General features: G+C 37.1%; 1 long non-coding RNA gene and 1 gene segment (V, D, J or C); one reads left to right on the forward strand and one right to left on the reverse strand.

Annotated features, from left to right (window-relative positions):
• LOC309490516 (Ig kappa chain V-III region MOPC 63-like) overlaps positions 1 to 14,884 on the forward strand; it is a 225,856-nt gene that overhangs the window by 18,236 nt on the left and 192,736 nt on the right.
• On the reverse strand, positions 338 to 6,740 carry LOC309490628. Its single transcript, XR_014202784.1, has 4 exons — positions 6,345 to 6,740; positions 5,752 to 5,852; positions 3,024 to 3,109; positions 338 to 426 (listed from the first exon to the last, which is right to left on the reverse strand). It is a non-coding gene; the product is annotated as an uncharacterized lncRNA (long non-coding RNA).

A 14,884-nucleotide genomic window follows, 5' to 3' on the forward strand; every position in this document is an offset into this window, starting at 1 on the left:
ACCCATGGAATAACATTTGAAACCCATCAACAATCTATGTTAAACCTACACCCCATGTAAACCTGCAACTTCATGTGAAACCCATGTAAAAATCATTAAGCAATATACCACAGAAAATGGCAGGCCTACCATGTTCTTTTGTAGGGCCTATAGCCATGTTTCCCAACATTAAAACAAATAATTCAAATTGAGCTTTTATTTCATTTAAAAATATGCAGTACAAATTGAATGTTTAAAAAAAAACATTACATGAAAAATGTAATTTTAACATTTAAAATTAAACAATTAACATTAAACAAAGCAAAACCAAATTAAAATTATACATTAAAAAAAGCCTCTAAAACGATGATGTACAAGAGCATGTGTGTGTGTTGTGTGTTTGTGAACGTGTGTTGTCTCAGTCCTCTGTCTCCTTCAGCAGGCATCCTGTTTTGGGATAGAAAAACAATCAAAAATTAGGGCAGTGCAAACACAAGTCTATCCTGATAAACTAAAATTTCCTTTGGATAAAAACCTTAACCCTCTGGAGTCTGAGCGGTTTTCTGGGCCCTGGAGGTGTTCTGACATTACAACAATAATTACAATTTCAACAATTTTTCAAGTGTACTCTTTCTTTGTAAAAAAAATGATTATAGGCCTACATTTTATCTATGTATTCATTAGTTTTAATATAGCCAACATTGGAACAGCTAACATCTTAGTTGATGACTTTATTTTTGACAAAAATTGTATTTTATATATAGAAATTGCTAAACAAAAGCTTATTTGATGTGGCAGTATATTCTACAGTAAAAACTGTACCCACATCTAGTCAACAAAATGTTGTCTTTCATATTTCGCCTGACTGTAACATTGTTTTTATGAAATATTAGGGCATATAAATGTTAATTTGCAGTTTAATACGTTGCTTATACTAATAGCCTACATTTCGATTTTTACTCATCTCAGTATAGCAATACAGTTTGCTAAAACATCATCATTCATTCACACACACGATTTAAATTTAAACTGTCTTTTTGCGAGCTGTGGTAAACAGCGCGCATCTCTGCCTTTCATTCATTCACAAAACAGAAACGCGATTCACGTGAGAAGGAAAAAAACGTACTAGTTTTCCTCAGCTCAGTGGGATCCTTGCTCCTCGATATACCCGCACTTCTGAGGGACATTTTCCATTATTATTATTCCTCACAGCGCTGCGAGACGGTGTAGTAATGATCTGAATAAACTTGTTTTCTCGAGCTGATATGGGGGCGTTCACAGGTTTGCGTGGATTGCCTCATTCATTTGCGTTTGAATAGCGCACGCTCTCCGTGGGCGGAGTCACATTACATCTGAATTAGCTGTAATGAGGTCGACTGGAATCGCTCTCTTTTAATACAGATTTCACAAGATGAGAATATTAGTTTTTTATATAAATGACTTCATTTAAAAGAAGAGAATTCAAGCTTCATGCTTGTGTGTCTGTATGCCTGTTTGACTGAGTATTCGCTGAGTTATTGTTAATTTTCGGACGCGTTTCAGAATGGACTTCACTGGCAGAGAGAAGGCAGAACTCGCTTCGTGTTTATTTTTCTTTATTTGGCAAAAAGCACAACACTTTGTTTTTATTGTGAGTATACACAAAAATAATACACATTTAACAGAATCGATTGATGTATGAAACTCCTATGGAAAATTAAAGTCAACAGAGTATTTATGAGTTTCTTTTACACTAATAAAAAAAAAAGCGAGCTGGTATCGCCGGCGATACCGTCGACCTCAGGGGGTTAAAATGGATTTAGTGTCATCGGTATCTTAGCATTACAGCAAGGGTACCCAATCCTGTGCCCAATTATCAAGCATTTCTGAAGATCTTAAGGAGTTGGTTCAGCTGTGTTTGATTAGGGCTGGAGCTGAACTTTGCAGGAAGGTAGTTCTTCAGAAACGTGATTGGGCACCCCTGATATGCAGTACAAATTACTGTGTTGGGCGATATGCTCAATTTTCATATCGTCCTATCGTCAGCCTGTTCGATCGGCGATACACAATATTATTGTGTGACTCAGAGTATTCCATTTATTATGTCAGTTGTGATGTAAATAATAAAGTATTCCAACATGTAAGCGGGAAACTTACGGACACATTATCCTCTCATGCCCTTACATAGGATTTTGACAGTACTTCTGCACCAGATAAAACACATTTCAAGAAAGATTCAGAGTTTGCGCCCGCGAAAAGCTCACTCTGTCTGGACTTGAAAGTTTTAACACGTTTACGTGACCACATGCATGGTCGGCTTATTAAGCATAATCACATTAAGAACATGGATGTAAACGTGCTCTTATTCCCTAAAAGTGAAAGCAAAATGGTCCTATCCTTTGGCATCTGTCTCTTCATTAAAGTCTGCGTGAATCGGAAGTTGCAACCGACTTTATTTCAGTGTTGTGACGTATTTCCAAGTGAAACGGAATATTGAACAGAGGGCAGGGTTTTTGCTTTAGTGCTCCTCCTCTCCATCTCTGCTCATAGCAGACTAACAGTTGGAAGGGAGGGTTAAGGATGTTCAAACCCAACTCGTCAAACAGACGTCATCAGAGAGGGGACGCCATTCCAGGGCGGAAGCAAATTTTCAGATTTTGATTAATGATTACCACGAGAAATAATTTGTTTTCTGTGTATTAACTTAAACGGATTAATTGTTCACCTCAAGACAAAGTAATGTGCGATATTTTGATTTCATGATATAAGTTTTCTTTTAACGCGGTGTTTGAAGCTGCTTTTGATTTTCACAGATGACTTATTTGCTGTGTTCGTATCTAAAGACTGTTAGTTGTAATTGTATTGTTATTAGTCAGTCATTAAATGTTTTGTGAATATGCTATGGAAACAAAAAATGCTGGCGAACAGCAATGTCGTTTTCATCTTGACTTAAACAACTGTATAAGAGTGATGAGTCTCTTTTATAAAAAGCACTATTGACAATTTGTGAATAGATCACAAAATAGACTGAAGAATAGACTGATGTTGGATCATCTGAAGATTACCTTTCTGCTCGTCTCCTCAGATCTTTTAACTTTTGTGCCATGCAGACCTTGATCTCAGTGCCTCCGATGTGTTTTTTTGACATGGTCTGTAAGAAATGAGATTGATAACATTAAAATTTGAAAACAAGTTTGGAATTAGCTGCCAAAGTGGGCCTAAATCAGGGTATATGCAGGAATCATAGAGATGAATTTACTACCTTTTTTACCACCTCCACAATATTTTTGACTACCAACACAACATCAAGCAGCAGCCCTTTTTTGGGGGGTGTGGGGGGGTGGGAGGGGTATGCAAAGCACCACTTACTATAAGGTATAAATGTGACACTGTCACACCCATCATAATAAATAATAAATAATTGTCGCTTAGAACTCCATTATAGTTTTTTTGTTTTTTTTATCTGTTGATAATGATTAGACTATAAACACTTCAGTGCCCTCCAAAGGCAATTTAGATGGTTTGGCATGCAGAGATTGTGTGTGTGCATGCAAGATGTGAGAGTGTGTGCGTGTGAGAGAGAAAGATAGTGTGTGTGTCTGAAAAAAGTAAAAAAAAGTAGCACAAATAAATACAATAGAATAAAGATACCAATAAAGAGAAATAAAGAGAAAAGTTGTAGCTTAGGTCTAACACTAGTATTCAGAAATACTACAGAGACTGAATAAAGTAATCAAATGTAAAATAACACTGGACCGTAGTATTTTAGTCCTGACTAAATTAAATACATAGGCTATTAATCCTGTGTTCATTATACGGTCACGTGCGATTAATGCTTATTTAAAGGTATAGCGGAGGATCTTTCCAAATTTTAGATAAGACCCGCCCTCTCCACTTTTTGAAAAGTTTGATTGATTCACCAGAATGATTGACAATTAGGAGGACCAATAGTTTAGACTACCCACCAGGAAGTAAAACATCCTCTGCTATACCTTTAAGACATAACCGACTGTGTTTAGAGGATACTCACCAAGACCGAAATTGACATAATTTTCGCATGTTTTTGACTGTTAAAGCGATATAATCCACGAAAAATAACTTTTGTTACCCGCGAGCTGTTTGTGAGGCGGCTTTACTCTGTGTATGTGTGCAGAGAAACATCTCTCAGACAGCGCGCAAGTAGGCCTACCGAAGAAATCACGTGAATGTTTAAACTGGTAAGACTTAAAAAGATGTGCAGATGGTAAACTTTAGTTACTCATGATGCAATGCTGGCCCGATTATGCAAGTGACATTTCCGTCTATCCCGACTCCCGAAACGCGAGTGTGTATTATCGCCGCCTGCAGCGTGCAAACCATTTTGAGAGACGAGAGATAGAAGACGCAGCACCGCTGAATCACTCACGCTGTTTGTGAAATTGCGTCTCGCAGAGTTTTAAAATGACTGATTTGATTTTATAATCTGTGTGGATTAATTTACTAATACAACCTACATGCTAAAGTGAATCAATGTTTGCGGGAATTTCCCACATTATAAATGGCAGACCTGCGGGAATGATTAAAATTGTGTGCAATACCCGCGCCGAAATTCGAGCCCTACTCGCTGATAGGCTATCAACCAGGAACTCAGTTTACTTCTACGTCATTGCTATCAACTCCGACTCAGGTCCTGTTAGCACCGTATATATTTTTAAACTATGCTAGATGAAGTTAAAACATGGAGACACAAAAATGGAAACTCATATATTGAGATGGTGATGAAAAATTTACTTCCAAGTCAAATTGCGTTTGTTACCTTTTACTACCTTTCAAGGGCCTTAATTTTGGTAGATTCTTTTTACTACCTTTTACTACTGCACGGACACCCTGTAAATAATCCAATAATCCATACTGTGTAAAACAGATGTCAATGATTCATCAAAAAGTGCAAAAGTATTATTTTCATCAGAGTATGACCTCTTTAAATTGGAGACGTGAAAAATAACATTTTTGTGTGCTAAAGGAGTCATGAAATGGATTCAAAATATTCTTGATATTTAAACATTTAAGAGGTGAGATTAGAAAATGATCACATTTACAAACATTGGACATTTTTAGCGCAAAACACTTTGCAAACTTTATGACCTCCAGGAACAAAATATAAAATACCGAAACTGCATTTAAAGTGTCAACGATTTCGATTTTGGCACACTGCAGCAGCTGACCACTAAGGAGCGAATGTACAGTGAAGTGACAACGTGACATTAGGGGTGTTGAAATTAATCGTTTCAACGATGCATCGCGATGCAAACGAGGACGATTCGGTATCGGTATAGTAATAGACCATAACCGATTATAATGTACTGACACTTTTCTGACGTCATTTGTCGCGTACGTGCTTTGTCGCGGTAGCACTGAGGGAGGCGAGACGCGAGTGTAAACGCAGCCATAGTGGTACACAGTAATTAAAGTTGTATATTATTTCGATGAGGATAAAGATGTTTATGTCAGTGAGTGGTCAGTGTGAAACAAAGCAAAGGCGATACATGTATGAATGATCAAATTAAAATTGTTCACCCAAAAATCAAAATTTTGTCATCACTTACTCACCCTCAAGCTTTTTCAAACCTCTTTTTTGTTTAACAGAAGAAAGAAACTCATACAGGTTTGTAACAACTTGAGGGTGAAATTTTGGGTGCACATTTCTTGAAATTACCACCACAAAACCAGTCATTTTGATCACAAAACTCACTAGGAGAAATTTTTTTTTTGCAAAATGCAGTACAGGTGGAACTGTAAAATTGAAATGCTTACCCTCTTGCATTTGAAAGTTTAATTTTCGCAAACGCCTTATCTCGTTTTCCTTGGTTTTTCAGCCTCTCCTCAAGCTCCTTTACATCATTTTTGTAGTCTCTCTATCAGTGTAGAAAGAGGAGAAGTATACAAGAGAAAGAAAATAGAGAAAGCCACTTGAAGTGCTTAAGAACTTTCTAGAATCTTGTAATTATGAAAAGATAGGCCTATCTGTTATCTGTTGCTCAGGTAGAGACAACTAATGAATTGTGTTTTGTTTTCTCTCACCATGTACTGCCTATTTGGTGACATATGTATGAAAAATACACTTTTGCCACATACTCCCTCTTCAGTTACAAATTGTTCGCAATGCGTTAAAACAGATAATTTTAAATCATGTGGAGGTTGTTTTTGTGCGTTTTAAAAGTTGATAATATATTTGTTTCAAATATACAGTTTGCAAAAGGGCATGTTACAGTCTCATGTTGCTTTAGATGGCTAAAATGTCTTTTCCTCACAGATGTCACTGAACTCACAAACTGAACAACTAAATGTAGAAAACTCTCTTGCTTTTTTCTCAGAGTGAAATCTTGCCAGATGAGTCTTTAACGCACCTTTGGTTTTGAATGTATGTAAATGCAGTGAAGTGTTCTGGTCACGTTCCAGTGTTTCAGTAGATCTTGCTGTAGGAGAATTGACTGGCTTTTGTCAGAAAACTTGCAATGACGACAGAGCATCACTTTGGCTACACCCTGATGGAGAAATAAAAGTACAATTGATCACAAAAAATAAAAGTACAATTGATCACAAAATAATAATAATTTTACGCTTATAAAATAAAATAAAATAATTTAACATAACTATATTAGTTAGGCCTGTTTCCTTAAATTTGTGATGAAACCGGAGTTGCAACCAATTTTACTCCATATAATGAAAATATACTTGGGCTATACAATACAAAGTGTTTCACAAATTGAAGAACTCTAATCCAAAATTATGTGATCACTAATATAAATCACTTACCACCAGTGCACAAATTTGATATATTATTATACAATATTATCTTACTCAATATTAGTGCCATTGAATTACTTTTTTTGATGTGGATGTTGCATCCTGTAATTGTGAATAGTTCTTCAATACATATTGTATATGAATCTGCATCTGGTCAGTATTTTTACTTTGGTATTTTTTACATTTGTGGTGAATGTATTGCCTTTTAATTGATCTACATTGCCTTTTTATTTACATTAATCAATTTTGCGAAAAATGTGTGCTTGTCAGAACTTAATTATCACTTTTGTATCCAGCACTAGACTGCATAGCTCAGCTTATGGGGATGAATGAAACATAAACATCGTGTAAGTTGTGTTTGGGGATTTGTCCATTAACATATAACATTTTATAAACGAGATTCAAAAGATCCGAGTCAGTAAAATATCTGAACTTCCCATTACAAAGAAGCTGAAAATGTACAGTATTTGTGACGTGGTAACATGATTCACATTTTAAAAATTATTTTACAATATGTGCAAATATATTTCACATGAGCTCCACATTATAACCTATAGTAACATGTTTTCCACATGTGCCATTATGTTCACATGTGGTGACATGTTGTTCACATGAGAACACATGTGATCACATGAGGTCACATGTAATCACATGTGGAAAACATGTGATAACGTGAAATTCATGTGTTTTTTTCTGTAAGGGGTGTTACGGTGATGAAGTTATATGCTTGTATGTTGAACTTCTGCATCTCCTCTAGTAAAGTTATATGTTGTTAAACGAACCTTTGCCTTGCCGCTCGTCATTCAACAAATGTGTTTGTGACTGATCTACAGTCTTCAGGATAATTATTTAAATAGAGAGAGTCACTTTGCATTGTCAGCACATGCTTCAGTGCTCTGAGAGTGTTTATAGTGCTGTGAGTTTAACACTTCATGACTGAGAGCAGAACACAATCTTCATCATCACACAAGACTAAACTACAGCAATGAACACAATCAACATCTTCATCTGGACCATTTCGACTGTTTATTCAAGGTAAGATGTAAAAACTGACTCTGGTTTTGGTGTTTTTGTAAAAGTATATGATGATAATAGTTTTAAACACTAATTATTTTTCTTTTCTCTTCTTCAGAATCCAGAGGAGTGACTCTGACTCAACCTGAAGTTAAAACTGTCCAACAGAGTCAAACAGCAACAATAGAGTGTAATATAGATGTAGGAATATACAGCAATGGTTTATACTGGTATCAGCAGAAACCTGGAGAAGCTCCTAAACTCCTGATTTATTATATAAACAGCCGTAATACTGGAACTCCATCTAGATTCAGTGGCAGTGGAACAGCAAATACTGGACGAGATTTTACTCTGACCATCAGTGGAGTCCAGACTGAAGATACAGGAGATTATTACTGTCAGAGTTATCACAGCAGTGGTGGTGTGTTCACACAGTGATAAAGAGTCGTACAAAAACCTGTCAGTCAGACGTCACAGTGACTGCACTGATACAGCTGAGAGAAACTGCAGCTGCTGATGGAGGATCACAAACTACACAATATCAAACCTTTCACACACTTTATTCATTTATTATGATATACTAAGTAAACACATAATCTTTTATCTCTTACTAAACTGGACTAAAATGTGTAGAAAATGTGAGTGGTGATTGTCCTTGTAAAACTTCTTGTTCTTGTAAAGCCGCTACAATGTAATAATTGCACTCCATCCTTCACCACTAGAGGACACATCTTTATATTACTGAGTTCTCTCTGTCAGTGAGAGAGTTTTCCTGCACTTCAACGAGCATCTAGAAAGAGAAATGTCTCACTTCACATCAGAAGGCCTACTCTCTCATCCCTGCATAGAAAGACACACGTACGAATGAGACGCTAAAATGAAAATGGTTAAAAGCACAATTTTTAAGGAGAATGTACTAATCACACTGATGCACATTATGACAGAAACTCTTAACAATGTTCTAAAACCATAAATGATTATGATACAAATAAATAAATAAAACTACCATTGCAATGTATCTTCCTATGATGTTCCTATAATTAAGATTCACCCACAACAACTGACTGGAACTCAGATCAGAACCATTAGAAATAGAACATTTCATTCAAGTTTGGCTGAAGTTAACTCACTTATAGAACATTTCTCCTTATACATGAAAACATATAAATTAAACTCGGATGTCCAAAATCAACTGACTACACTGACATTACTGTTTTATCTCTTTATAATGTGGTATTAATAAACTTTTTCTAATATACTTGTGTCTCTTTTTGCCCTCAGTGGTACTGAACCTGTTCTATTCTTAAAGGGGTGGCGTAGTCTGCTCTTTATATTGTATTCATATTAAGGATTTTGTTTCAATATTGTCATCTCGGTTTAGTTCCCACACAACGCTACACAAGCTGTGCTTATATGCGTAATTATTCACTCATTGCATCATCCATAACTTGTAAAACAGCAAACTAGGGATGGGTGTTTCCAAACACTGCTTCATGAAGCTCTGAAAATAATTTATCTTGAAACAGTGATTCAGAGCGTGTATTAAAACTCAGTCACGTGACTGCACTACACTAGACTTTGTGTCATAATGGTTTAGAAAATTTCAATGGTTCGTCACTGGGGGGCGATGTGATCTCTGAGAATTTTTATAATAAAAAAGGAGTTGTAGTTAAAAGTGTCTGATTGGTCTGATTAACCAAGCTCTCCATTAAACAAACAAAACAAGCCCTTCAATATAATAAAGTAACATAATAAAAAAACATTTCATATTTAATGATATTAGATGATTTGGTAATTCCATTTACATTACACCTTCAATAAAACATTTGCATTTGGTGTGTAAAAGGTGTTTTTATGCTGAGTTTCCGCTGTTCTGACCAGCGTGTGGCGTTTCCAGAGCTTCAATACAGTGAATCATTATGCAAAGCAATTGGTTCAATGGTTTCTAAAAGCTTTGTTTCTCCCATCACTAGAGCAACACTATTTTGGTCATTTTTAAATTCATAACAGCAGACTATGCGGTTGCACTTTATTTTACAGTATGTGCACTTACATGTACTTACAATGTACTAGGAAAAGTACTGGGTAATATAAGGTAACTACATGGGTTCAGGGTTAGTACCTAGTTATTACCCAGTTATTTCAATTACTATAATAAGTACATAGTAAGAACATGGGGAACAGGACTGAAAAATAAAAAGCTACTGACTATGCAACATTGTTTAGTGTGGAATAATAAAATACAGTTCAATTGTCAAGCATTCTCATTGGCTACAGGATCAGCAGAGGCCAATCAGCTTGTGTAATTTGGTAATGATGTGATTGTTTACAGCTTATTCGTCCATGAATCCTGAAAAAAGTATCACAGGTAAAAAAAAAAATGTTTCTAACATTGATAATAAATCAGCATATTAGAATGATTTCTGAAAAATCTTTTGACACTGAAGACTGGAGTTATGGCTGTGTCACGGACTGGGTTGGTGAAAGGAGCGAGGACTCAAGTGCAGAAACAAATGGGTATTTATTAACAAAAGAAATAAAACAACACTACAAACAAAAACTCCCCATGGGGGAAAACAGGACAGGCATCGGCAGGAACAGGAAACACAAGGGAACTTAGACAACGAACCAGCACAGGACTGCAAACACAGGGAGACTAAATAGGGAAGCAAACAAAAGAGGGTAACAAGAAAAGCAGGTGGGGCAAATTAAACCATAATCAGGTAACAAGTTAGACAATTGACAGGAGAGCACATGGCACAAGGAAATACATGACAAGCCATGTGCTCACAACAAACCAGACTATACACAAACATGTGACAAACCGGGAATGCCAGAGCTCTGTCACCAACCCAAGATGTAACCCAAACAGAAGTGACAGAACTCTGACAGGCTGTTGAAAATCCGGCTTTGCATCACAGAAATAAATTATATTTTTCTATTTTTTTAAATAGAAAACCATTATTTTAAATTGTGATGATATTTAAAAACATAAAAATAGTCATGTGTCCAAATGTTTGACCAGTAGTACTGTACTATTATACTATTGCTGCATAATTATCACAAATGTTGAAGTCCTTTCACGTCTCCATTTGGCGTGTTGTTGTCCGCCTACACTTCACATAATAGTTCTGTATAGGCCTGGGCTTCATTTAACCAACTATGATAGTTTGATCAGATGGTAAACGGTGTATCAATATACATAGACTAAATAAAAAGTGACTTTAATACTTCTTACCATTAATGCAACTTTCGGTGCTGGTTTTGTGCAGTGCTCTGTAGTCAATTAGCATCCATTGTTTAAACGGCGCAGATTCAGATCGCTTCATAAATGTAAATTTGTCTGTCCATCTAATTTTCAAACCATTTATGAATGACTGGAAAATTACCGCTCCACTTCACATTGTCCAATGAAATTTGAACTTGTTGTGCCAGATGATGATTGGTCGGTGTATTATACATGACAAACAGGCTTCAGTGAATTATGTAATATTTTAAAATATGTGATATGTGGATTTTTAATTGAATCGACACACTACCTTTCATTATTGAAAAAAAAACCGTTTAAAAATGGTTTGGTTTATTCCTTCCTGCCGTTGAGCCGTTTACTCACTGAAATAACTATATCTGTCCCGAGAGCATCGGTTCCCGAGCAGACTGTGGAAAACCTACGGTGACTGGACAAGTTTTCTTGCGTGCGTCCGCTTTACACGCGTCTTGACTGTCGTACAGTCTGACATTAATGACGACTGAGATCTTACAGTGTGACATGGCTTACAGCGAGGATCATGTTCGTAGCAACAATCGTAAAGGACTATTATAAATGGCACAGTGTGCGCCCGGCTTTAGTCTTGAGTTGTTGAGTTGTTGTATTATGTGGGGAACTGGTATGCATGTAAGAGGGAGAGAAAGTTGTTTTTGTACATGCAATGCTAGCAAAGAGACATGTGAGTTACCTGAATGTGATCTCTTGATTTACGTGACTATACAACAATGTCCACTAACTCTCATTAGAGTATTAGTAGACTGTATAGTATTAGTATACTAAGTATTAGTTGTGATATCAGAGCTACACAACTCTTGTTCTCTCCAGACTGGACTATTGTAATGCTCTCTTGGCCTTCCAGCATCAACTGTCAAACCTCTGCCACTGATCCAAACACTAATAAGTAGTGTTTCTAGATCTTTTCTAGATCTGTCAGTACAGTTCAGGACCACACCCGTTAGACTGGATTTTTACAATGTAATATTATAACATTGGTTTTATAATGAGATGTTTGTAGCTGACGATAACCTTGGTGGGTGGTGGTTTATTCTGTGGCTCAATTGTTTATTTAGGTGGATCAGCATGGACACACTAAAGGAGGGTCACTTTTCATTTTCAGACTCCCTCATTCAAGATGTCCGAGACCTCTTGGGAAGTGGTGCTGAACAACCTCTCCCCTCACACTGGAGGAACAGGCAAATTTCCTGTCTGGAGAATTGGACAGTAATGAGGCCCTTCATGGTGAACAATATGTTGTAATCTGAGAAGCCCAAGGAGGGGGTTTGCCATCATTGTGGACACAAGGCTTCAGTAGTGATGTGTAGGGACTGTTTACAGTGATCACTCTACTGCACAGCCTGTGACCTTTCCACACATGAGGCCCTGGAGCTTCATAACAGAGCATCCATGGTGGGGGGGTTCTTCAGACACCTGCCGCCATCCACTTTTGTTCAGTAGCATGAGGAAGGGAAATTCTCCTATCATGAAAAAGGTAGTTTTTAAGTCTCAGGTTAAATAGGCTGTTTTACATTTTACACAAACCCTGGTTTACTCCAACAAACTGGATGAAGTTTTGTTTGATAGAAACAATACATTGTTGAGTTTTTAGTTTCATTTACTCTGATCAGTCCTTCCAGGAAAATGCAGAGTATTTTTGTGATTGTTGCGGGCAAAAATCCTTAATTATGCGGCACCTTCATACCTTCATGTTGATGTAGGTCAGCAATGGTTTCTTCACTGGAATCATCATCACTCCTGCCTACTTCATCTGGTTGGGTAAAAAAAAAGAACAGTTTGGACCAAGTATTTAAATCAAAGACTAAATACACTTATACATGTGATATGAGAAGTACTTATAAATAGGGATGGGCGATACCACACTTTTAGGATTCGATACAATACCGGTACTTTTTCTTGCATTTTCATCGATATCGATACCGTTCATTTCTTATTGCCACTTTTTGTCAGTAAAAATATGATTACATTTAAGACAAATCACAAGACAAATACAGACAAATACAGACCATTTATACAAAATGTATTATGGTCAATACATAATAAAATTAAAATAAATAACATAAATATGAATGAAATAAATTAAATATGAACAAAAACATACACATTTTCACTTTTCTTATTTCTCACAAAAAGAAAAAAGACCAATCTTGGTAGAAAAAGCTAAAAGGAAAAAAAAAACTAAAACAAAAAAAAACTAATACATCATAACAATGTTATGTTTCGAGCCTCTTTGTAGAAGTAAACATGTAACACTTCACTGAAGCAAAAACAAGATGTCATAAAGATCATAATAAACTAGGATTTACTTATCCTATAAACCTGCATAACAAAGACAGTTGTTCCCTGAGAAAATGAACTTGGAAAAATGAACTAGAAAACTGTCAGACACCATCACGCCTTTAGTGCACTCGAGATATGTCGTCACACTTTACTGAAGTTTCAGATTGCTGTTCAGAAAAAGTAGCATATTCACATTTTTTGCTTTAAGACGATTACGCCTCTGGCTGATTATTTCTCCGGCCTTAGAGAAGAGTCTCTCTGCTGGAACAGACGTTGCAACAGTTCTGAAGTATTTTTTCGCAACTTTGTTCAGCAGTGGAAATGTGGTTTCATTTTTTTTCCACCAAATCAAAGGGTCCTCACTCCTTGGGATCACCTTTTCCTCCATGTATCTTCTCATTTCAATATATGTATCCGTGTTTACTGTGCGTTTGCTCTGAAAAGCCACAACTCGACTGTCAAACTCCCGCCATAATCCCTTGGATGATGAACACTCAGCAGGTGACCCTTGTGTCACTTGTGTCACAGTTGATGCAGTCGCAGCGGCTTCATGTCTGGTTGACTGTGTTTCAGCGTAAGCCAGAGCTTGTGATGATCCGTGATTTAATCATTTCCACATTTGCAGAATCACAGAACACAATGTTTCTGAAGCGAATGTCCAAAAAGGTGCTGACTGCAAGAATGTGGTTGCGTTCAATGTTTTGGAACCGTCACTTGCATTGTGCTTCAAGTTGTGAAGCCAGACTGTTACTCTGCCCAGCAGATGCGGTTGCTTGCTGGAGAAGAGAGACCAGAGGTATGACTTTGGAAATTGTCACATACTGCTCTGCTGAAATCTCCTTAGTGGCCTCTTCAAAAGGCCTGAGGTCGTCAATGGCCTGACTGATGTGGGACCATTCTCCATCACTTAGGCACATGTTGTTTCTTCCAAGAAGACAAAGTGCAGTTGTGATGGCTTGATGTTGTTCATACAGTCTGTCAATCATGTACAACACCGAGTTCCATCTAGTATCCACTGCTTGGATTAGTTTATGCTGTGGCAAGTTCAACTGATTTTGTACTTCTGTTAGTTTGTCAGTCGCTCTGGTGCTGTGGTGGAAGAAACGAACAATAGTGTCACGGTGTGACAAATGAGGGTGGAACTAAAGTTCGCCGCAATTGTGTCCCCTCCGGTACAATAACAAGGAAACACCACTCCCCGTGTAAATGTGTATCTGCTGCCTTGCCAACCGGGATGAGGAAATCGACATCAGGTGTGGGGAATTAATCTAGAGCCATGACGAAGCTATGTGGGCATTGAGAAGGATATAAAAAGCCAGCGAAGAGAGACTGTTGTGTGGTTCTCTCCCGTGAGAAGTCGTTCTATTTGAGTGTTGCAGAGAAGAATTGTGGGGTGCAAAGGGAAGTGCTGCTGGAGGGGACACAATGAGTGTGGAAGAGTTGTGAAAACACACCGTTTGCCTGGAAGGGAGAGAGATAAGTAATCGACCATTGTATCTCGTACCTGCATGTTTCAACGCTGAATTTGAGGTGGATTGGAGTGCTTTGATTGTGCTATCTAAA

Source organism: Leuciscus leuciscus (genome assembly GCF_965113295.1).
Source record: "Leuciscus leuciscus genome assembly, chromosome: 25".
Classification (NCBI taxonomy): Eukaryota; Metazoa; Chordata; class Actinopteri; order Cypriniformes; family Leuciscidae; genus Leuciscus; species Leuciscus leuciscus.